The sequence below is a fragment of the Episyrphus balteatus genome, chromosome 4, assembly GCF_945859705.1.
Source record: "Episyrphus balteatus chromosome 4, idEpiBalt1.1, whole genome shotgun sequence".
Classification (NCBI taxonomy): domain Eukaryota; kingdom Metazoa; phylum Arthropoda; class Insecta; order Diptera; family Syrphidae; genus Episyrphus; species Episyrphus balteatus.
The window spans coordinates 23,536,698-23,561,176 of record NC_079137.1 but is presented as its reverse complement, the minus strand read 5'-3'; positions in this window follow the sequence as shown (position 1 = coordinate 23,561,176).

The following is a 24,479-nucleotide window of genomic DNA, read 5'->3' as shown; positions in this document are numbered from 1 at the left end:
CAAAAAAAAATTGAAAAAAATATGTGAAATTAAAGCTTTATTTTTGTTCTACAGCTTATTGATGAAAAATTTTTTATTCTTTTTCTAAGCAACATAGAGATATAATTAGGGCATCCAATTAAAGCTGAAGATGTAAGCTTTCCAACAATATACAATTTATTATAGGTTGTCATCTTGTCATACAAAAAAAAATTTAAAAAAAAACTGAAACTAAAGCTTTTTTTTTTGTTCTGCAGCTGATTGATTAAAAATTTTGTATTCTTTTTTCTAAGCAACTTAGAGATATAATTAAAGCATCTAATTAAAGCTGAAGATGTAAGCCTTCCAGCGATATACAATTTATTATAGGTTGTCATACAAAAAAAAATTGAAAAAAACATCTGAAATTAAAGCTTTTTTTTTTGTTCTGCAGCTGATTGATTAAAATTTTTTTATTCTTTTTACTAAGCAACTGAGAGATATGATTAGGGCATCTAATTAAAGCTGAAGATGTAAGCTTTCCAACGATATACAATTTATTATAGGTTGTCATACCAAAAAAAAATTGAAAAAATATCTGAAATTACAGATTTTTTTTGTTCTGCAGCTGATTGATTAAAAATTTTGTATTCTTTTTTCTAAGTAACATAGAGATATAATTAGGGCATCCAATCAAAGCTGAAGATGTAAGCTTTCCAACGATATACAATTAATTATAGGTTGTCATACAAAAAAAAATTGAAAAAAATATCTCAAATTAAAGAGTTTTTTTTTGTTCTGCCGTTCATTGATTAAAATTTTTTATTCTTTTTTCTAAGCAACGTAGAGATATGATTAAAGCATTTAATTAAAGCTTAAGATATAAGCTTTCCAGCGATATACAATTTATTATTGGTTGTCATACAAAAAAAAATTGAAAAAAATATCTGAAATTAAAGCTTTTCTTTTGTTCTGCAGCTCATTGATTAAAAATTTTTTATTCTTTTTTCTAAGCAACTTAGAGATATGATTAAAGCATTTAATTTCCAACGATATATAATTTATTATAGGTTGTCATACAAAAAAAAAAAATAAAAAAATAACTGAAATTAAAGCTTTTTTTTTGTTCTGCAGCTGATTGATTAAAATTTTTTTATTCTTTTTTCTAAGCAACTTAGAGATATGATTAAAGCATCTAATTAAAGCTTAAGATGTAAGCTTTCAAGCGATATACAATTTATTATAGGTTGTCATACAAAAAAAAATTGAAAAAAATATCTGAAATTAAAGATTTTTTTTTTTGTTCTGCAGCTGATTGATTAAAATTTGTTTATTCTTTTTACTAAGCAACTGAGAGATATGATTAGGGCATCTAATTAAAGCTGAAGATGTAAGCTTTCCAACGATATACAATTTATTATAGGTTGTCATACCAAAAAAAAAATTGAAAAAAATATCTGAAATTACAGATTTTTTTTTGTTCTGCAGCTCATTGATTAAAAATTTTTTATTCTTTTTGCTAAACAACTTAGAGATATAATTAAAGCATCTAATTAAAGCTGAAGATGTAAGCTTTCCAGCGATATACAATTTATTATAGGTTGTCATACAAAAAAAAAATTAAAAAAATAAGTGAAACTAAAGCTTTTTTTTTTGTTCTGCAGCTGATTGATTAAAAATTTTTTATTCTTTTTCTAAGCAACATAGAGATATAATTAGGGCATCCAATTAAAGCTGAAGATGTAAGCTTTCCAACGATATACAATTTATTATAGGTTGTCATACAAAAACAAAATTAAAAAAATAACTGAAACTAAAGCTTTTTTTTTTTGTTCTGCAGCTGATTGATTAAAATTTTTTTATTCTTTTTTCTAAGCAACTTAGAGATATAATTAAAGCACCTAATTAAAGCTGAAGATGTAAGCTTTCAAGCGATATACAATTTATTATAGGTTGTCATACCAAAAAAAAATTGAAAAAAATATCTGAAATTACAGATTTTTTTTTGTTCTGCAGCTCATTGATTAAAAATTTTTTATTCTTTTTGCTAAACAACTTAGAGATATAATTAAAGCATCTAATTAAAGCTGAAGATGTAAGCTTTCCAGCGATATACAATTTATTATAGGTTGTCATACAAAAAAAAAATTAAAAAAATAAGTGAAACTAAAGCTTTTTTTTTTGTTCTGCAGCTGATTGATTAAAAATTTTTTATTCTTTTTTCTAAGCAACTTAGAGATATAATTAAAGCATCTTATTAGAGCTGAAGATGTAAGCTTTCCAACGATATACAATTTATTATAGGTTGTCATACAAAAAAAAAATTAAAAAAATAACTGAAACTAAAGCTTTTTTTTTTTGTTCTGCAGCTGATTGATTAAAAATTTTGTATTCTTTTTTCTAAGCAACTTAGAGATATAATAAAAGCATCTAATTAAAGCTGAAGATAAAAGCTTTCCAGCGATATACAATTTATTATAGGTTGTCATACAAAAAAAAATTGAAAAAAATATCTGAATTTAAAGCTTTTTTTTTGTTCTGCAGCTCATTGATTAAAAATTTTTTATACTTTTTTCTAAGCAACTTAGAGATATGATTAGGACATCTAATCAAAGCTGAAGATGTAAGCTTTCCAACGATATACAATTTATTATAGGTTGTCATACCAAAAAAAATTGAAAAAAAATATCTGAAATTAAAGCTTTTTTTTTGTTCTGCAGCTCATTGATTAAAAATTTTTATTCTTTTTTCTGAGCAACTTAGAGATATGATTAAAGCATCTAATTAAAGCTGAAGATGTAAGCTTTCAAGCGATATACAATTTATTATAGGTTGTCATACAAAAAAAAAATTAAAAAAATAACTGAAACTAAAGCTTTTTTTTTTGTTCTGCAGCTGATTGATTAAAATTTTTTTATTCTTTTTTCTAAGCAACTTAGAGATATAATTAAAGCATCTAATTAAAGCTGAAGATGTAAGCTTTCAAGCGATATACAATTTATTATAGGTTGTCATACAAAAAAAAATTGAAAAAAATATCTGAAATTAAAGCTTTTTTTTTTGTTCTGCAGCTGATTGATTAAAATTTTTTTATTCTTTTTACTAAGCAACTGAGAGATATGATTAGGGCATCTAATTAAAGCTGAAGATGTAAGCTTTCCAACGATATACAATTTATTATAGGTTGTCATACCAAAAAAAAATTGAAGAAAATATCTGAAATTACAGATTTTTTTTGTTCTGCAGCTCATTGATTAAAAATTTTTTATTCTTTTTGCTAAACAACTTAGAGATATGATTAGGGCATCTAATTAAAGCTGAAGATGTAAGTTTTCCAACGATATACAATTTATTATAGGTTGTCATACAAAAAAAAAATTAAAAAAATAAGTGAAACTAAAGCTTTTTTTTTGTTCTGCAGCTGATTGATTAAAAATTTTTTATTCTTTTTTCTAAGCAACTTAGAGATATAATTAAAGCATCTTATTAAAGCTGAAGATGTAAGCTTTCCAGCGATATACAATTTATTTTAGGTTGTCATACAAAAAAAAATTGAAAAAAATATGTGAAATTAAAGCTTTTTTTTTGTTCTGCAGCTCATTGATTAAAAAATTTTTATTCTTTTACTTTTACTTAGAGATATGAGAAAAGCATCTTATTAAAGCTGAAGATGTAAGCTTTCGAACGTTATACAATTTATTATAGGTTGTCATACAAAAAAAAAATGGACAAAAAATATTTGAAATTAAAGCTTTATTTTTGTTCTACAGCTTATTGATGAAAAATTTTTTATTCTTTTTCTAAGCAACATAGAGATATAATTAGGGCATCCAATTAAAGATGAAGATGTAAGCTTTCCAACAATATACAATTTATTATAGGTTGTCATACAAAAAAAAAATTAAAAAAATAACTGAAACTAAAGCTTTTTTTTTTTGTTTTGCAGCTGATTGATTAAAAATTTTGTATTCTTTTTTCTAAGCAACTTAGAGATATAATTAAAGCATCTAATTAAAGCTGAAGATAAAAGCTTTCCAGCGATATACAATTTATTATAGGTTGTCATACAAAAAAAAAATTGAAAAAAATATCTGAATTTAAAGCTTTTTTTTTGTTCTGCAGCTCATTGATTAAAAATTTTTTATACTTTTTTCTAAGTAACTTAGAGATATGATTAGGACATCTAATCAAAGCTGAAGATGTAAGCTTTCCAACGATATACAATTTATTATAGGTTGTCATACAAAAAAAAAATTGAAAAAAATATCTGAATTTAAAGCTTTTTTTTTGTTCTGCAGCTCATTGATTAAAAATTTTTTATACTTTTTTCTAAGCAACTTAGAGATATGATTAGGACATCTAATCAAAGCTGAAGATGTAAGCTTTCCAACGATATACAATTTATTATAGGTTGTCATACCAAAAAAAATTGAAAAAAAATATCTGAAATTAAAGCTTTTTTTTTGTTCTGCAGCTCATTGATTAAAAATTTTTATTCTTTTTTCTGAGCAACTTAGAGATATGATTAAAGCATCTAATTAAAGCTGAAGATGTAAGCTTTCAAGCGATATACAATTTATTATAGGTTGTCATACAAAAAAAAAATTAAAAAAATAACTGAAACTAAAGCTTTTTTTTTTGTTCTGCAGCTGATTGATTAAAATTTTTTTATTCTTTTTTCTAAGCAACTTAGAGATATAATTAAAGCATCTAATTAAAGCTGAAGATGTAAGCTTTCAAGCGATATACAATTTATTATAGGTTGTCATACAAAAAAAAATTGAAAAAAATATCTGAAATTAAAGCTTTTTTTTTTGTTCTGCAGCTGATTGATTAAAATTTTTTTATTCTTTTTACTAAGCAACTGAGAGATATGATTAGGGCATCTAATTAAAGCTGAAGATGTAAGCTTTCCAACGATATACAATTTATTATAGGTTGTCATACCAAAAAAAAATTGAAGAAAATATCTGAAATTACAGATTTTTTTTGTTCTGCAGCTCATTGATTAAAAATTTTTTATTCTTTTTGCTAAACAACTTAGAGATATGATTAGGGCATCTAATTAAAGCTGAAGATGTAAGTTTTCCAACGATATACAATTTATTATAGGTTGTCATACAAAAAAAAAATTAAAAAAATAAGTGAAACTAAAGCTTTTTTTTTGTTCTGCAGCTGATTGATTAAAAATTTTTTATTCTTTTTTCTAAGCAACTTAGAGATATAATTAAAGCATCTTATTAAAGCTGAAGATGTAAGCTTTCCAGCGATATACAATTTATTTTAGGTTGTCATACAAAAAAAAATTGAAAAAAATATGTGAAATTAAAGCTTTTTTTTTGTTCTGCAGCTCATTGATTAAAAAATTTTTATTCTTTTACTTTTACTTAGAGATATGAGAAAAGCATCTTATTAAAGCTGAAGATGTAAGCTTTCGAACGTTATACAATTTATTATAGGTTGTCATACAAAAAAAAAATGGACAAAAAATATTTGAAATTAAAGCTTTATTTTTGTTCTACAGCTTATTGATGAAAAATTTTTTATTCTTTTTCTAAGCAACATAGAGATATAATTAGGGCATCCAATTAAAGATGAAGATGTAAGCTTTCCAACAATATACAATTTATTATAGGTTGTCATACAAAAAAAAAATTAAAAAAATAACTGAAACTAAAGCTTTTTTTTTTTGTTTTGCAGCTGATTGATTAAAAATTTTGTATTCTTTTTTCTAAGCAACTTAGAGATATAATTAAAGCATCTAATTAAAGCTGAAGATAAAAGCTTTCCAGCGATATACAATTTATTATAGGTTGTCATACAAAAAAAAAATTGAAAAAAATATCTGAATTTAAAGCTTTTTTTTTGTTCTGCAGCTCATTGATTAAAAATTTTTTATACTTTTTTCTAAGTAACTTAGAGATATGATTAGGACATCTAATCAAAGCTGAAGATGTAAGCTTTCCAACGATATACAATTTATTATAGGTTGTCATACAAAAAAAAAATTGAAAAAAATATCTGAATTTAAAGCTTTTTTTTTGTTCTGCAGCTCATTGATTAAAAATTTTTTATACTTTTTTCTAAGCAACTTAGAGATATGATTAGGACATCTAATCAAAGCTGAAGATGTAAGCTTTCCAACGATATACAATTTATTATAGGTTGTCATACCAAAAAAAATTGAAAAAAAATATCTGAAATTAAAGCTTTTTTTTTGTTCTGCAGCTCATTGATTAAAAATTTTTATTCTTTTTTCTGAGCAACTTAGAGATATGATTAAAGCATTTAATTTCCAACGATATATAATTTATTATAGGTTGTCATACAAAAAAAAATTGAAAAAAATATCTGAAATTAAAGCTTTTTTTTTGTTCTGCAGCTCATTGATTAAAAATTTTTTATTCTTTTTTCTAAGCAACTTAGAGATATAATTAAAGCATCTAATTAAAGCTTAAGATGTAAGCTTTCAAGCGATATACAATTTATTATAGGTTGTCATACAAAAAAAAATTGAAAAAAATAACTGAAACTAAAGCTTTTTTTTTGCTCTGCATCTCATTGATTAAAAAATTTTTATTCTTTTACTTTTACTTAGAGATAAAAGTAAAGCATCTTATTAAAGCTGAAGATGTAAGCTTTTCAACGTTATACAATTTATTATAGGTTGTCATACAAAAAAAAATTTAAAAAAATATCTGAAATTAAAGCTTTTTTTTGTTCTGCAGCTCATTGATTAAAAAATGTTTATTCTTTTTTCTAAGCTTTCCAGCGATACACAATTTATTATAGGTTGTCACACAAAAAAAAAATTGAAAAAAATATCTGAAATTAAAGCTTATTTTTTGTTCTGCAGCTCATTGATTACAAATTTTTTTATTCTTTTTTCTAAGCAACTTAGAGATATAATTAATGAATCTTATTATATCAAGCGATATACAATTTATTATGGGTTGTCATACAAAAAAAAATTGAAAAAAATATCTGAAATTAAAGCTTTTTTTTTGTTCTGCAGCTGATTGATTAAAATTTTTTTATTCTTTTTTCTAAGCAACTTAGAGATATAATTAAAGCATCTAATTAAAGCTTAAGATGTAAGCTTTCAAGCGATATACAATTTATTATAGGTTGTCATACAAAAAAAAAATTGAAAAAAAGAACTGAAACTAAAGCTTTTTTTTTGTTCTGCAGCTCATTGATTAAAAAATTTTTATTCTTTTACTTTTACTTAGAGATAAAAGTAAAGCATCTTATTAAAGCTGAAGATGTAAGCTTTTCAACGTTATACAATTTGTTATAGGTTGTCATACAAAAAAAAATTAAAAAAATAAGTGAAACTAAAGCTTTTTTTTTTTGTTCTGCTGCTGATTGAATAAAAATTTTTTATTCTTTTTTCTAAGCAACTTAGAGATATAATTAAAGCACCTAATTAAAGCTGAAGATGTAAGCTTTCCAGCGATATACAATTTATTATAGGTTGTCATACAAAAAAAAATTTAAAAAAATATCTGAAATTAAAGCTTTTTTTTTGTTCTGTAGCTCATTGATTAAAAAATTTTTATTCTTTTTTCTAAGCTTTTTAGCGATACACAATTTATTATAGGTTGTCATACAAAAAAAAATTGAAAAAAATATCTGAAATTAAAGCTTATTTTTTGTTCTGCAGCTCATTGATCACAAATTTTTTTATTCTTTTTTCTAAGCAACTTAGAGATATAATTAATGCATCTTATTATATCAAGCGATATACAATTTATAATGGGTTGTCATACAAAAAAAAATTGAAAAAAATATCTGAAATTAAAGCTTTTTTTTTGTTCTGCAGCTGATTGATCAAAATTTTTTTATTCTTTTTTCTAAGCAACTTAGAGATATAATTAAAGCATCTAAGTAAAGCTTAAGATGTAAGCTTTCAAGCGATATACAATTTATTATAGGTTGTCATACAAAAAAAAAATTGAAAAAAATATCTGAAATTAAAGCTTTTTTTTTTGTTCTGCAGCTGATTGATTAAAATTTTTTTATTCTTTTTTCTAAGCAACATAGAGATATAATTAGGGCATCCAATTAAAGCTGAAGATGTAAGCTTTCCAACAATATACAATTTATTATAGGTTGTCATACAAAAAAAAAATTAAAAAAATAAGTGAAACTAAAGCTTTTTTTTTTGTTCTGCAGCTGATTGATTAAAAATTTTGTATTCTTTTTTCTAAGCAACTTAGAGATATAATTAAAGCATCTAATCAAAGCTGAAGATGTAAGCTTTCCAACGATATACAATTTATTATAGGTTGTCATACAAAAAAAAATTGAAAAAAATATCTGAAATTAAAGCTTTTCTTTTGTTCTGCAGCTCATTGATTAAAAATTTTTTATTCTTTTTTCTAAGCAACTTAGAGATATGATTAAAGCATTTAATTTCCAACGATATATAATTTATTATAGGTTGTCATACAAAAAAAAAATTAAAAAAATAACTGAAATTAAAGCTATTTTTTTGTTCTGCAGCTGATTGATTAAAATTTTTTTATTCTTTTTTCTAAGCAACTTAGAGATATAATTAAAGCATCTAATTAAAGCTTAAGATGTAAGCTTTCAAGCGATATACAATTTATTAGGGTCAATGTGGGTAAATGTAAACAGGGGTAAATGAGAACATGGCTCATAACAAGCTTCAGTTAAGTCTCTGTGACGTATACATAAGTACAAATCGCGGACGCATGCATCTTTTAACTTATACGTCAAACTCAATGCTGTCAAGTGAGTATTCATTCGACGAGCGTATTTTCCGTGAAAGATAATTTTTTAAAGTGCCAAACAAGTTGTTAGTCTTTCAGAAATATTAAATATTTTTGAGATTCAATTAAGTCAGTATAATTTGCAAATACTTTTTAGTTTTGAATTTTGATGTAGATTCTATGTGATACAAGCAAATTTTAAAATACAGGACATTTATGTCGATTTGCATGTGTTTACATTTACCCCAGAATATTTTTCATGATGGGTAAATGTAAACAACGTATTCTGGAGGTAAATATAGACATATATTTTTGCTGAAATTATTGGTTTTGATAAAAATAACGTATTTTTAGTCAATTACTATTGCTAAAGTGCCGCGGAGTCACATTTTAAAGTAGCCAACACCATCATTTTCATTGAATGATGTTGCAAATCGGTCTTTGACGTGAAAAAAATATGACGTTCAGAGCTGCTCAGGATGCATATTGGGCGCCTATATAAAGAATCAAATGAAGAAAACAAAAACTTTTATCGTAATTTGAAAAAGTTTTTGTCAAATACCTTCTTGAACGTTTTTCAAGTTGTTATCCATATGATAAAGAGGAAATTCTAAATTTTAAACCACCGTTTACATTTACCCCGAATTTGTAAAAAAACACAAACATGGTGGGGTATTTGTAAAAATGCCATATTTGACAGTAATGTTAACAATTTGGGAAATATTTGTTTATATTTATAAAGAAGAATTGCCATCATTTCATATTTGCATTTGTAGATACCATTCAAGTTGTTCCGTGAAAACATATAAAAATCTAAAGTCGAAAGAAAAAAAAGACATGAAATTGTTTACATTTACCCACATTGACCCTATAGGTTGTCATACAAAAAAAAATTGAAAAAAATATCTGAAATTAAAGCTTTTTTTTTGTTCTGCAGCTGATTGATTAAAAATTTTTTATTCTTTTTCTAAGCAACATAGAGATATAATTAGGGCATCCAATTAAAGCTGAAGATGTAAGCTTTCCAACGATATACAATTTATTATAGGTTGTCATACAAAAAAAAAAATTAATAAAATAAGTGAAACTAAAGCTTTTTTTTTGTTCTGCAGCTGATTGATTAAAAATTTTTTATTCTTTTTTCTAAGCAACATAGAGATATAATTAAAGCATCTTATTAAAGCTGAAGATGTAAGCTTTCCAACGATATACAATTTATTATAGGTTGTCATACAAAAAAAAAATTAAAAAAATAACTGAAACTAAAGCTTTTTTTTTTGTTCTGCAGCTGATTGATTAAAAATTTTGTATTCTTTTTTCTAAGCAACTTAGAGATATAATTAAAGCATCTAATTAAAGCTGAAGATGTAAGCTTTCCAGCGATATACAATTTATTATAGGTTGTCATACAAAAAAAAATTTTAAAAAATATCTGAAATTAAAGCTTTTTTTTTGTTCTGCAGCTCATTGATTAAAAAATTTTTATTCTTTTTTCTAAGCTTTCCAGCGATACACAATTTATTATAGGTTGTCATACAAAAAAAAATTGAAAAAAATATCTGAAATTAAAGCTTATTTTTTGTTCTGCAGCTCATTGATTACAAATTTTTTTATTCTTTTTTCTAAGCAACTTAGAGATATAATTAAAGCATCTTTTTATATCAAGCGATATACAATTTATTATGGGTTGTCATACAAAAAAAAAATTGAAAAAAATATCTGAAATTAAAGCTTTTTTTTTTGTTCTGCAGCTGATTGATTAAAATTTTTTTATTCTTTTTACTAAGCAACTGAGAGATATGATTAGGGCATCTAATTAAAGCTGAAGATGTAAGCTTTCCAACGATATACAATTTATTATAGGTTGTCATACCAAAAAAAAATTGAAAAAAATATCTGAAATTACAGATTTTTTTTTGTTTTGCAGCTCATTGATTAAAATTTTTTTATTCTTTTTGCTAAACAACTTAGAGATATGATTAGGGCATCTAATTAAAGCTGAAGATGTAAGCTTTCCAACGATATACAATTTATTATAGGTTGTCATACAAAAAAAAAATTAAAAAAATAAGTGAAACTAAAGCTTTTTTTTGTTCTGCAGCTGATTGATTAAAAATTTTTTCTTCTTTTTTCAAAGCAACTTAGAGATATAATTAAATCATCTTATTAAAGCTGAAGATGTAAGCTTTCCCGCGATATACAATTTATTATAGGTTGTCATACAAAAAAAAATTGAAAAAAATATGTAAAATTAAAGCTTTTTTTTTGTTCTGCAGCTCATTGATCAAAAAATTTTTATTCTTTTACTTTTACTTAGAGATAAAAGTAAAGCATCTTATTAAAGCTGAAGATGTAAGTTTTTCAACGTTATACAATTTATTATAGGTTGTCATACAAAAAAAAATGTACAAAAAATATTTGAAATTAAAGCTTTATTTTTGTTCTACAGCTTATTGATGAAAAATTTTTTATTCTTTTTCTAAGCAACATAGAGATATGATTAAAGCATCTAATTAAAGCTGAAGATGTAAGCTTTCCAACGATATACAATTTATTATAGGTTGTCATACAAAAAAAAATTGAAAAAAATATGTAAAATTAAAGCTTTTTTTTTGTTCTGCAGCTCATTGATCAAAAAATTTTTATTCTTTTACTTTTACTTAGAGATAAAAGTAAAGCATCTTATTAAAGCTGAAGATGTAAGTTTTTCAACGTTATACAATTTATTATAGGTTGTCATACAAAAAAAAATGTACAAAAAATATTTGAAATTAAAGCTTTATTTTTGTTCTACAGCTTATTGATGAAAAATTTTTTATTCTTTTTCTAAGCAACATAGAGATATGATTAAAGCATCTTATTAAAGCTGAAGATGTAAGTTTTTCAACGTTATACAATTTATTATAGGTTGTCATACAAAAAAAAATGTACAAAAAATATTTGAAATTAAAGCTTTATTTTTGTTCTACAGCTTATTGATGAAAAATTTTTTATTCTTTTTCTAAGCAACTGAGAGATATGATTAGGGCATCTAATTAAAGCTGAAGATGTAAGCTTTCCAACGATATACAATTTATTATAGGTTGTCATACAAAAAAAAAATTAAAAAAATAAGTGAAACTAAAGCTTTTTTTTTGTTCTGCAGCTGATTGATTAAAAATTTTGTATTCTTTTTTCTAAGCAATTTAGAGATATAATTAAAGCATCTAATTAAAGCTGAAGATGTAAGCTTTCCAGCGATACACAATTTATTATAGGTTGTCATACAAAAAAAAATTGAAAAAAATATCTGAAATTAAAGCTTTTTTTTTTGTTCTGCAGCTTATTGATTAAAAATTTTTCATTCTTTTTTCTAAGTAACTTAGAGATATGATTAGGTTATCTAATCAAAGCTGAAGATGTAAGCTTTCCAACGATATACAATTTATTATAGGTTGTCATACAAAAAAAAATTGAAAAAAATATCTCAAATTAAAGATTTTTTTTTTGTTCTGCAGTTCATTGATTAAAAATGTTTATTCTTTTTTCTAAGCAACTTAGAGATATGATTAAAGTTTTTAATTAAAGCTGAAGATGTAAGCTTTCCAGCGATATACAATTTATTATAGGTTGTCATACAAAAAAAAATTGAAAAAAAAATATCTGAAATTAAAGCTTTTCTTTTGTTCTGCAGCTCAGTGATTAAAAATTTTTTATTCTTTTTTCTAAGCAACTTAGAAATATGATTAAAGCATTTAATTTCCAACGATATATAATTTATTATAGGTTGTCATACAAAAAAAAAATTAAAAAAATAACTGAAATTAAAGCTTTTTTTTTTTTGTTCTGCAGCTGATTGATTAAAATTTTTTTATTCTTTTTTCTAAGCAACTTAGAGATATAATTAAAGCATCTAATTAAAGCTGAAGATGTAAGCTTTCCAGCGATAAACAATTTATTATAGGTTGTCATACAAAAAAAAATTGAAAAAAATATCTGAAATTAAAGCTTTTTTTTTTGTTCTGCAGCTCATTGATTAAAAATTTTTTATACTTTTTTCTAAGTAACTTAGAGATATGATTAGGACATCTAATTAAAGCTGAAGATGTAAGCTTTCCAACGATATACAATTTATTATAGGTTGTCATCCAAAAAAAAATTTAAAAAAATATCTGAAATTAAAGCTTTTTTTTTTGTTCTGCAGCTGATTGATTAAAATTTTTTTCTTCTTTTTACTAAGCAACTGAGAGATATGATTTAAACATCTTATTAAAGCTGAAGATGTAAGCTTTCCAACGATATACAATTTATTATAGGTTGTCATACCAAAAAAAAATTGAAAAAAATATCTGAAATTACAGATTTTTTTTTGTTCTGCAGCTCATTGATTAAAAATTTTTTATTCTTTTTGCTAAACAACTTAGAGATATGATTAGGGCATCTAATTAAAGCTGAAGATGTAAGCTTTCCAACGATATACAATTTATTATAGGTTGTCATACAAAAAAAAAAAATAAAAAAATAAGTGAAACTAAAGCTTTTTTTTTGTTCTGCAGCTCATTGATTAAAAAATTTTTATTCTTTTACTTTTACTTAGAGATATGAGTAAAGCATCTTATTAAAGCTGAAGATGTAAGCTTTCCAACGTTATACAATTTATTATAGGTTGTCATACAAAAAAAATGGACAAAAAATATTTGAAATTAAAGCTTTATTTTTGTTCTACAGCTTATTGATGAAAATTTTTTATTCTTTTTCTAAGCAACATAGAGATATAAATAGGGCATCCAATTAAAGCTGAAGATGTAAGCTTTCCAACGATATACAATTTATTATAGGTTGTCATACAAAAAAAAATTAAAAAAATAACTGAAACTAAAGCTTTTTTTTTTGTTCTGCAGCTGATTGATTAAAAATTTTGTATTCTTTTTTCTAAGCAACTTAGAGATATAATTAAAGCATTTAATTAAAGCTGAAGATGTAAGCTTTCCAGCGATATACAATTTATTATAGGTTGTCATACAAAAAAAAATTGAAAAAAATATCTGAAATTAAAGCTTTTTTTTTTGTTCTGCAGCTCATTGATTAAAAATTTTTTATTCTTTTTTCTAAGTAACTTAGATATATGATTAGGACATCTAATCAAAGCTGAAGATGTAAGCTTTCCAACGATATACAATTTATTATAGGTTGTCATACAAAAAAAAATTGAAAAAAATATCTGAAATTAAAGCTTTTCTTTTGTTCTGCAGCTCATTGATTAAAAATTTTTTATTCTTTTTTCTAAGCAACTTAGAGATATGATTAAAGCATTTAATTTCCAACGATATATAATTTATTATAGGTTGTCATACAAAAAAAAAATTAAAAAAATAACTGAAATTAAAGCTTTTTTTTTTTGTTCTGCAGCTGATTGATTAAAATTTTTTTATTCTTTTTTCTAAGCAACATAGAGATATAATTAGGGCATCCAATTAAAGCTGAAGATGTAAGCTTTCCAACGATATACAATTTATTATAGGTTGTCATACAAAAAAAAAAATTAAAAAAATAACTGAAACTAAAGCTTTTTTTTTTGTTCTGCAGCTGATTGATTAAAAAATTTGTATTCTTTTTTCTAAGCAACTTAGAGATATGATTAAAGCATTTAATTAAAGCTGAAGATGTAAGCTTTCCAGCGATATACAATTTATTATAGGTTGTCATACAAAAAAAAATTGAAAAAAATATCTGAAATTAAAGCTTTTCTTTTGTTCTGCAGCTCATTGATTAAAAATTTTTTATTCTTTTTTCTAAGCAACTTAGAGATATGATTAAAGCATTTAATTTCCAACGATATATAATTTATTATAGGTTGTCATACAAAAAAAAATTAAAAAAATAACTGAAATTAATGTTTTTTTTTTTGTTCTGCAGCTCATTGATTAAAAATTTTTTATACTTTTTTCTAAGTTACTTAGAGATATGATAAGGACATCTAATCAAAGCTGAAGATGTAAGCTTTCCAACGATATACAATTTATTATAGGTTGTCATACCAAAAAAAATTGAAAAAAATATCTGAAATTAAAGCTTTTCTTTTGTTCTGCAGCTCATTGATTAAAAATTTTTTATTCTTTTTTCTGAGCAACTTAGAGATATGATTAAAGCATTTAATTTCCAACGATATATAATTTATTATAGGTTGTCATACAAAAAAAAATTTAAAAAAATATCTGAAATTAAAGCTTTTTTTTTTGTTCTGCAGCTGATTGATTAAAAATTTTGTATTCTTTTTCTAAGCAACATAGAGATATAATTAGGGCATCCAATTAAAGCTGAAGATGTAAGCTTTCCAACGATATACAATTTATTATAGGTTGTCATACAAAAAACAATTAAAAAAATAACTGAAACTAAAGCTTTTTTTTTTTTGTTCTGCAGCTGATTGATTAAAAATTTTGTATTCTTTTTTCTAAGCAACTTAGAGATATAATTAAAGCATCTTATTAAAGCTGAAGATGTAAGCTTTCCAGCGATATACAATTTATTATAGGTTGTCATACAAAAAAAAATTGAAAAAAATATCTGAAATTAAAGCTTTTTTTTTTGTTCTGCAGCTCATTGATTAAAAATTTTTTATACTTTTTTCTAAGTAACTTAGAGATATGATTAGGACATCTTATTAAAGCTGAAGATGTAAGCTTTCCAACGATATACAATTTATCATAGGTTGTCATCCAAAAAAAAATTGAAAAAAATATCTGAAATTAAAGCTTATTTTTTGTTCTGCAGCTCATTGATTACAAATTTTTTTATTCTTTTTTCTAAGCAACTTAGAGATATAATTAAAGCATCTTATTAAAGCTGAAGATGTAAGCTTTCAAGCGATATACAATTTATTATATATTGTCATACAAAAAAAAATTGAAAAAAATATCTGAAATTAAAGCTTTTTTTTTTGTTCTGCAGCTGATTGATTAAAATTTTTTTATTCTTTTTACTAAGCAACTGAGAGATATGATTAGGGCATCTAATTAAAGCTGAAGATGTAAGCTCTCCAACGATATACAATTTATTATAGGTTGTCATACAAAAAAAAAAATAAAAAAATATCTGAAATTAAAGCTTTTTTTTTTGTTCTGCAGCTGATTGATTAAAAAATTTTTATTCATTTTTTTATTTATTATTATTTATTTATTAAGTAGCAATAACAGAGTTTCTTTTTACATTTGGTAGTTACAAGTTAGAGATTTAGGATAAATATTTTCCTTTTCAACTATAATTTAAACAAACATATAATGACAATAAGTTGTATAATGAAATTGATATTAATAATTCAAGGGAAAGCTACGAACAAAAACCCTTATTTAACTCTTAAAACTAATATTGCACTCCCACATTAAGTTTTTTTTAAATTATAATGTATATATTAGGTCGCAGTTCCGAAGAAAACAAACATTGCCAAAGGATTCCTTTTAGAAAAGTAAACCATTCGACAAATTCATTCACTCCAAATCTAGAGCCTTTAAATATATATATAAAATGATAATATATATAACGTTATGGTGTTGATAAACATTTAATCAGTTCATTATCAGAGAAGGAACAATTTACATAAAATTTTTGGGTTAAATTTTCAATAAGGGAGTTCAAAAGGTTGACATTGGATTTTTCATGAAGCCTGTAAGTTGAATAACACCATGGTAAATCAAGCATCATTTTTAGAAGTTTGTTTTGGCATATTTGAAGCTTAAGTTTGTGAGTTTTGGCACAATCGTTCCAAACAGGAGCACCGTACAGGAGGATGGATTGGAAAATTAACTTAAACATTAAAATTTTATTTTCTTTGCTAAGTTTAGAACTTCTACATATTAATGGGTAAAGAATTCTTTTATATAGATTTATCTTATCAATAGTAGTAGATATGTTTTTGAAAACTAAATTTTTTGTCTATTATAACACCAAGATATCGACAATGTTCGGACCAGTCAATGTTCACGGTGCCCATTCGAAGCTGTACATTGTTTGGGAGGAAACACGATTTTCGACGTCTTGTAAACCAAATAGCTTGCGTTTTCAAGGGGTTTACCTTAATCTTCCATTTGAAAAAGTATTTTTCTATTGTAGAAAGAGACATTTGCAATGTATGACAAACGTCTAGGAAATATGTACCTGATGTAAAAATAGCCGTGTCGTCAGCAAACATTGCAATACCTATACTGTTTCCCAGATTGGGTAAATCTGAGACAAAGATATTGAAGAGAGTTGGACCAAGTACTGTACCTTGAGGAATTCCATATGGAATATTTTGCAAAGAAGATTTTTCGCTTTGAACTTTTACTAAAAATTTTCTCCCGTCTAAAAAGCTTTGGATAATTTTTACTATACTCATTGGGAAGTTAAATTGTACAAGTTTGTGGATTAATGCGTCGTGCCAGACAGTATCGAAGGCCTTTTCAATATCTAAGAGTACTAAGGCAGTCGACTCTTTATTTTTGAATTTTTCTTTAACATGATTTTTTATTCTGAGAATTTGATGGCTGGTGTTGTGGAAGGGTCTGAATCCAAATTGATAATCAGGAAGAATATTGTTTGCAGCTAAGTGATTATCAAGATTTTCTTTGATTATTTTTTCTAGTATTTTGCTTATAGAGCTCAGTAAGCTTATAGGCCTGTAGCTGTTAGCATCATCCTTTGGTTTGCCAGGCTTTGCAATTGGTAAAACAATAGCAGTTTTCCAGCAATCTGGAAAGTAGCTTAGTTTAAGACAAGCATTGAAAATTGAGGTAAGGTATCGTATGCCTGATACAGGGACAGCTTTCAAAAGTTTGTTACTTATACCGTCCATGCCAGGACATTTTTTGTTTTTTAAGCCTTGAATCAAGTATCTTACTTTACTAGGATTAATTAGATTTGAATCTATTAATTCGACATTTGATTGCGATATAAAAGTAATTGTATTTGCAACTTCAGTTGAAGTGGAATAATCACTATAGTGAGCTGTTGTTTCATGATTTTTTGAAAAATTTGAAGCTAATAAGTTTGCCTTTTCTTTAGCCGTTATTAACAGTTTGTCATGTGTTTTGAGAGGTGGAATACCTGAACCACGTTTTTTGATAATCTTTGTAACTTTCCAAAAAGGTTTACTTGATTTCTCAAAGGACGAAAGAAGATTATTCCAACGTGAGTTTTTGTATTTATCAATTTCTTTTGCTATTTCTATGTTTAAAAGTTTTGTGCTTTTGAGGAAGAAGTCGTAACGATAGCGAAGCCATTTCCTTCTCTCAGAGTTTTTTAGTCTTATCAATAATAAAATATTACTAGGAAGTCGAACCGAATAATTATCCTTTACAGGACACTTAGGTATTGCAAAGTCAGCAGCGCTATTTACCAATGAAACAAAATTACTACACATTGAATCAATTTGGGTTGTGTTTATCGGGGTAGTAGAAATATTATTTAAATTGCAGCTTCTATTAAAAAATGAAGCAAAAAGGTTCCAATTTGCTGCAGAAAATTTGTAGTACAGTCTGATTGGTTTTACTTGTAATTGCAGATTCATATTCATATTGACTGGGAGATGATCAGATCCTAATTTGTTGTAAGTAAATGGTCTGTTACAGTTAGTTGGTATATTTGTAACAAAAAAGTCTAAGGTAGAAGGACTTTTAGATTTAGATGTTGGAACATAGGTATAATTGGGTGGGTATAGTAAAGAGAAATTTGGATGCGTTTCATTGACGTCATACAACACGTTACCCCAGCAATTTGCTCTGAGACAATTCCATAATTGATGGCGACAGTTTATATCGCCACCAAAAATGACTTTGTTTCGATTTCTAAATATTTTACGTAGATCGCTTTTAAATTGAGTTATTTTATCAACAGTTCTATTTCCACCCGGGAAATAGACAGAAAAAATACTCACTTTTGAGTTGTTTTCTAAAAATACATCTACTCCTATTGACTCAATACATCGTAGTTGCAAATGAGGGTGAACCGAGTGATCAATATCATTTCTTATGACAACAGCTACACCTCCTCCTATTTCGTTTCTTCTGTCAAGACGATAACATTTAAAGCTTGGGTGTGAAAATGATTTTTGTTCTTTTAACCAGGTTTCTGTGATTAACGCAATGTCAACTTTATTATCAATAATAAAATTAAAAAATTCTAGTTGCTTTTTTGTGATGCCTCTGGCATTCCAAGTTATAATTTTAAGAGAGTTAGATAACATGATTATTTGAGTAGATATACTTGATGGCAAGAGATGTTATTACATTGAACTGGTCACTTTTGTTATGACAGGCACTAAGCTTAGATAAAACTTCACTCAAAAGAGAATTAATTTCTTCAAAGGAGAATAATGTAGTATTGTTCTCATTTGTATTTGAGAATGATGTTTTGTTTTGACGTTGAACTTGTTTGAGTTGTATAGCTTCCGATGATGAAGGTAATGATGATGGAGCAGCAGAGCGATTTTTATTTATTAGCCTTGGTGGTACAGGAGGGGAGCGTTGGGGTAAGGGAGGAAAGTGAGAAAGAGAATGTGGATCAAAAGTTGTTTGTGCTATTTGTGTAGGTGGTGTGCGCTTGTTGTTTGCTACACGTCGATGGGTGGAGAGTTTTTGACGAATATCCAAGTATTGTTGGCCACTTATACAGTTGGAGTCGGATGACTTGTGAGGTCCATTGCAATTGGCGCATCGAATCACGTCATAAATTGCATTCAGTTGTTTTGTGACTGCCGGCGCAGTTAGCACAAAAACTCTTAATGTGACAGTGCATGGAACCATGTCCATAGAGTTGGCAATTATGACATTGCGTTGTTTTTCCGGGGTTTTGCCTCTTGAAGTCCCATCGAACAAGAGTTCTAAACAAGCATGAATGGCTTCGCTTCAGTTCATTTAATTTTATTGTACCGCGTTCGATGTAAACAATGTAAATGTAGCTTTTAGTTTGTGCATTTGATTTTGAGTTATAAGTGATCATTTTCACATCAATGCACTTTATTCCAGACGAAATATGTTCATCTTTAATCAATTTTTCGGCTATGAGATCAAGACCCGAGAAAACTACTTTAAAAGGTCGCGCTTCTTTTCGCGAGTACGAAAAAAATTGAATTTCTAATTTAACAAGTTCGGCTTTGATTTTTTCAAAGACTTCATTGGGAGATATAATTTTTTGACCGAGAGAAATATTTTTTATAAGATACTTTTCGATCTTTAAGTCACTAAGCATGAGTCGCACTCGTTCACTTGTAGATTTTAGAACCACTATAGGGGGAACACTTTCTTTAATGACGTTGGAACGTTCATTATTATGGTTTACAGACATTTCATCAATATCATTAGCATCAGCCATAAGGCTTTGCAAAGGCTGATAATAGTTTTGGTTATTATTCATTTTATCATGAATATTTCTTTTATTTAAATTTAAATAATGTTTTCTGGGAGGGCAAACATCGCCGTCACCAGAGTCGCAACGAACTCTTTTATAAGAAATTTTAATTCTTTATGCAAAACGCGGTGTGTATGAAAGAATACTTGCACTCACTACAACTGCTAACACAAGAATCACAATGAAGGAAAATTCCGAAAAAGAATTTTTTTTTTTTTTTTATTCATTTTTCTAAGCAACTTAGAGATATGATAAGGGCATCTTATTTAAGCTGAAGATATAAGCTTTCCAGCGATATACAATTTATTATAGGTTGTCATCCAAAAAAAAATTGAAAAAAATATCTGAAATTAAAGCTTATTTTTTGTTCTGCAGCTCATTGATTACAAATTTTTTTATTCTTTTTTCTAAGCAACTTAGAGATATAATTAAAGCATCTTATTAAAGCTGAAGATGTAAGCTTTCCAGCGATATACAATTTATTATAGGTTGTCATACAAAAAAAAATTGAAAAAAATATCTGAAATTACAGATTTTTTTTTGTTCTGCAGCTCATTGATTAAAAAATTTTTATTCTTTTTGCTAAACAATTTAGAGATATGATTAGGGCATCTTATTAAAGCTGAAGATGTAAGCTTTCCAACGATATACAATTTATTATAGGTTGTCATACAAAAAAAAAATTAAAAAAATAAGTGAAACTAAAGCTTTTTTTTTTTTGTTCTGCAGCTGATTGATTAAAAATTTTTTATTCTTTTTTCTAAGCAACTTAGAGATATAATTAAAGCATCTTATTAAAGCTGAAGATGTATGCTTTCCAGCGATATACAATTTATTATAGGTTGTCATACAAAAAAAAATTGAAAAAAATATGTGAAATTAAAGCTTTTTTTTTGTTCTGCAGCTCATTGATTAAAAAAATTTTATTCTTTTACTTTTACTTAGAGATATGAGTAAAGCATCTTATTAAAGCTGAAGATGTAAGCTTTCCAACGTTATACAATTTATTATAGGTTGTCATACAAAAAAAAAATGGACAAAAAATATTTGAAATTAAAGCTTTATTTTTGTTCTACAGCTTATTGAGGAAAAATTTTTTATTCTTTTTCTAAGCAACATAGAGATATAATTAGGGCATCCAATTAAAGCTGAAGATGTAAGCTTTCCAACGATATACAATTGTCATACAAAAAAAAAATTAAAAAAATAACTGAAACTAAAGTTTATTTTTTGTTCTGCAGCTGATTGATTAAAAATTTTGTATTCTTTTTTCTAAGCAACTTAGAGATATAATTAAAGCATCTAATTAAAGCTGAAGATGTAAGCTTTCCAACGATATACAATTTATTATAGGTTGTCATACAAAAAAAATTGAAAAAAATATCTGAAATTAAAGCTTTTTTTTTGTTCTGCAGCTCATTGATTAAAAATTTTTTATTCTTTTTTCTAAGTAACTTAGAGATATGATAAGGGCATCTAATTAAAGGTGAAGATGTAAGCTTTCCAACGATATACAATTTATTATAAGTTGTCATACAAAAAAAATTTTTAAAATATCTTAAATTAGGGCTTTTTTTTGTTCTGCAGCTGATTGATTAAAAAATTTTTATTCTTTTTTCTAAGCAACTTAGAGATATGATTAAAGCATCTAATTAAAGCTGAAGATGTAAGCTTTCTAACGATATAAAATATATTATAGGTTGTCATACAAAAAACAATTGAGAAAAATATCTGAAATTAAAGCTTTTTTTTTTGTTCTGCAGCTGATTGATTAAAAAATTTTTATTCTTTTTTCTAAGCAACTTAGAGATATGATTAAAGCATCTAATTAAAGCTGAAGATGTAAGCTTTCCAACGATATACAATTTATTATAGGTTGTCATACAAAAAAAAAAAATTTTTAATATCTGAAATTAAACCTTTTTTTTTGTTCTGCAGCTGATTGATTAAAAAATGTTTATTCTTTTTTCTAAGCAACTTAGAGATATGATAAAAGCATTTAATTAAAGCTGAAGATGTAAGCTTTCCAACGATATACAATTTATTATAGGTTGTTATACAAAAAAAAATTGAAAAAAATATCTCAAATTGAAGATTTTTTTTTTGTTCTGCAGTTCATTGATTAAAAATTATTATTCTTTTTTCTAAGCAACTTAGAGATATGATTAAAGCATTTAATTAAAGCTGAAGATGTAAGCTTTCCAACGATATACAATTTATTATAGGTTGTCATACAAAAAAAAATTGAAAAAAATATCTCAAATTGAAGATTTTTTTTTTGTTCTGCAGTTCATTGATTAAAAATTTTGTATTCTTTTTCGAAGCAACATAGAGATATAATTAGGGCATCCAATTAAAGCTGAAGATGTAAGCTTTCCAACGATATACAATTTATTATAGGTTGTCATACAAAAAAAAATTAAAAAAATAACTGAAACTAAAGCTTTTTTTTTTTTGTTCTGCAGCTGATTGATTAAAAATTTTGTATTCTTTTTTCTAAGCAACTTAGAGATATAATTAAAGCTGACGATGTAAGCTTTCCAGCGATATACAATTTATTATAGGTTGTCATACAAAAAAAAATTGAAAAAAATATCTGAAATTAAAGCTTTTTTTTTTGTTCTGCAGCTGATTGATTAAAATTTTTTTATTCTTTTTTCTAAGCAACTTAGAGATATAATTAAAGCATCTAATTAAAGCTTAAGATGTAAGCTTTCAAGCGATATACAATTTATTATAGGTTGTCATACAAGAAAAAATTGAAAAAAATATCTGAAATTAAAGCTTTTTTTTTTTGCTCTGCACCTCATTGATTAAAAATTTTTTATTCTTTTTCTAAGCAACATAGAGATATAATTAGGGCATCCAATTAAAGCTGAAGATGTAAGCTTTCCAACGATATACAATTTATTATAGGTTGTCATACAAAAAAAAATTAAAAAAATAACTGAAACTAAAGCTTTTTTTTTTTGTTCTGCAGCTGATTGATTAAAAATTTTGTATTCTTTTTTCTAAGCAACTTAGAGATATAATTAAAGCATCTAATTAAAGCTGAAGATGTAAGCTTTCCAGCGATATACAATTTATTATAGGTTGTCATACAAAAAAAAATTGAAAAAAATATGTGAAATTAAAGCTTTTTTTTTGTTCTGCAGCTCATTGATTAAAAAATTTGTATTCTTTTACTTTTACTTAGAGATATGAGTAAAGCATCTTATTAAAGCTGAAGATGTAAGCTTTCCAACGTTATACAGTTTATTATAGGTTGTCATACAAAAAAAAAAATGGACAAAAAATATTTGAAATTAAAGCTTTATTTTTGTTCTACAGCTTATTGATAAAAAATTTTTTATTCTTTTTCTAAGCAACATAGAGATATAATTAGGGCATCCAATTAAAGCTGAAGATGTAAGCTTTCCAACGATATACAATTTATTATAGGTTGTCATACAAAAAAAAATTGAAAAAAATATCTGAAATTAAAGCTTTTCTTTTGTTCTGCAGCTCATTGATTAAAAATTTTTTATTCTTTTTTCTAAGCAACTTAGAGATATGATTAAAGCATTTAATTTCCAACGATATATAATTTATTATAAGTTGTCATAAAAAAAAAAAAATTAAAAAAATAACTGAAATTAAAGCTTTTTTTTTTGTTCTGCAGCTGGTTGATTAAAATTTTTTTATTCTTTTTTCTAAGCAACTTAGAGATATAATTAAAGCATCTAATTAAAGCTTAAGATGTAAGCTTTCCAACGATATACAATTTATTATAGGTTGTCATACAAAAAAAATTGAAAAAAATATCTGAAATTAAAGCTTTTTTTTTTGTTCTGCAGCTGATTGATTAAAAATTTTTTATTCTTTTTCTAAGCAACATAGAGATATAATTAGGGCATCCAATTAAAGCTGAAGATGTAAGCTTTCCAACGATATACAATTTATTATAGGTTGTCATACAAAGAAAAATTAAAAAAATAACTGAAACTAAAGCTTTTTTTTTGTTCTGCAGCTCATTGATTAAAAATTTTTTATTCTTTTTTCTAAGCAACATAGAGATATAATTAAAGCATCTTATTAAAGCTGAAGATGTAAGCTTTCCAGGGATATACAATTTATTATAGGTTGTCATGCAAAAAAAAATTGAAAAAAATATCTGAAATTAAAGCTTTTTTTTTTGTTCTGCAGCTCATTGATTAAAATTTTTTTATACTTTTTTCTAAGTAACTTAGAGATATGATTAGGACATCTAATTAAAGCTGAAGATGTAAGCTTTCCAACGATATACAATTTATTATAGGTTGTCATCCAAAAAAAAATTAAAAAAAATATCTGAAATTAAAGCTTTATTTTTGTTCTGCAGCTCATTGACTAAAAATTTTTTATTCTTTTTTCTAAGCTTTCCAGCGATATACAATTTATTAT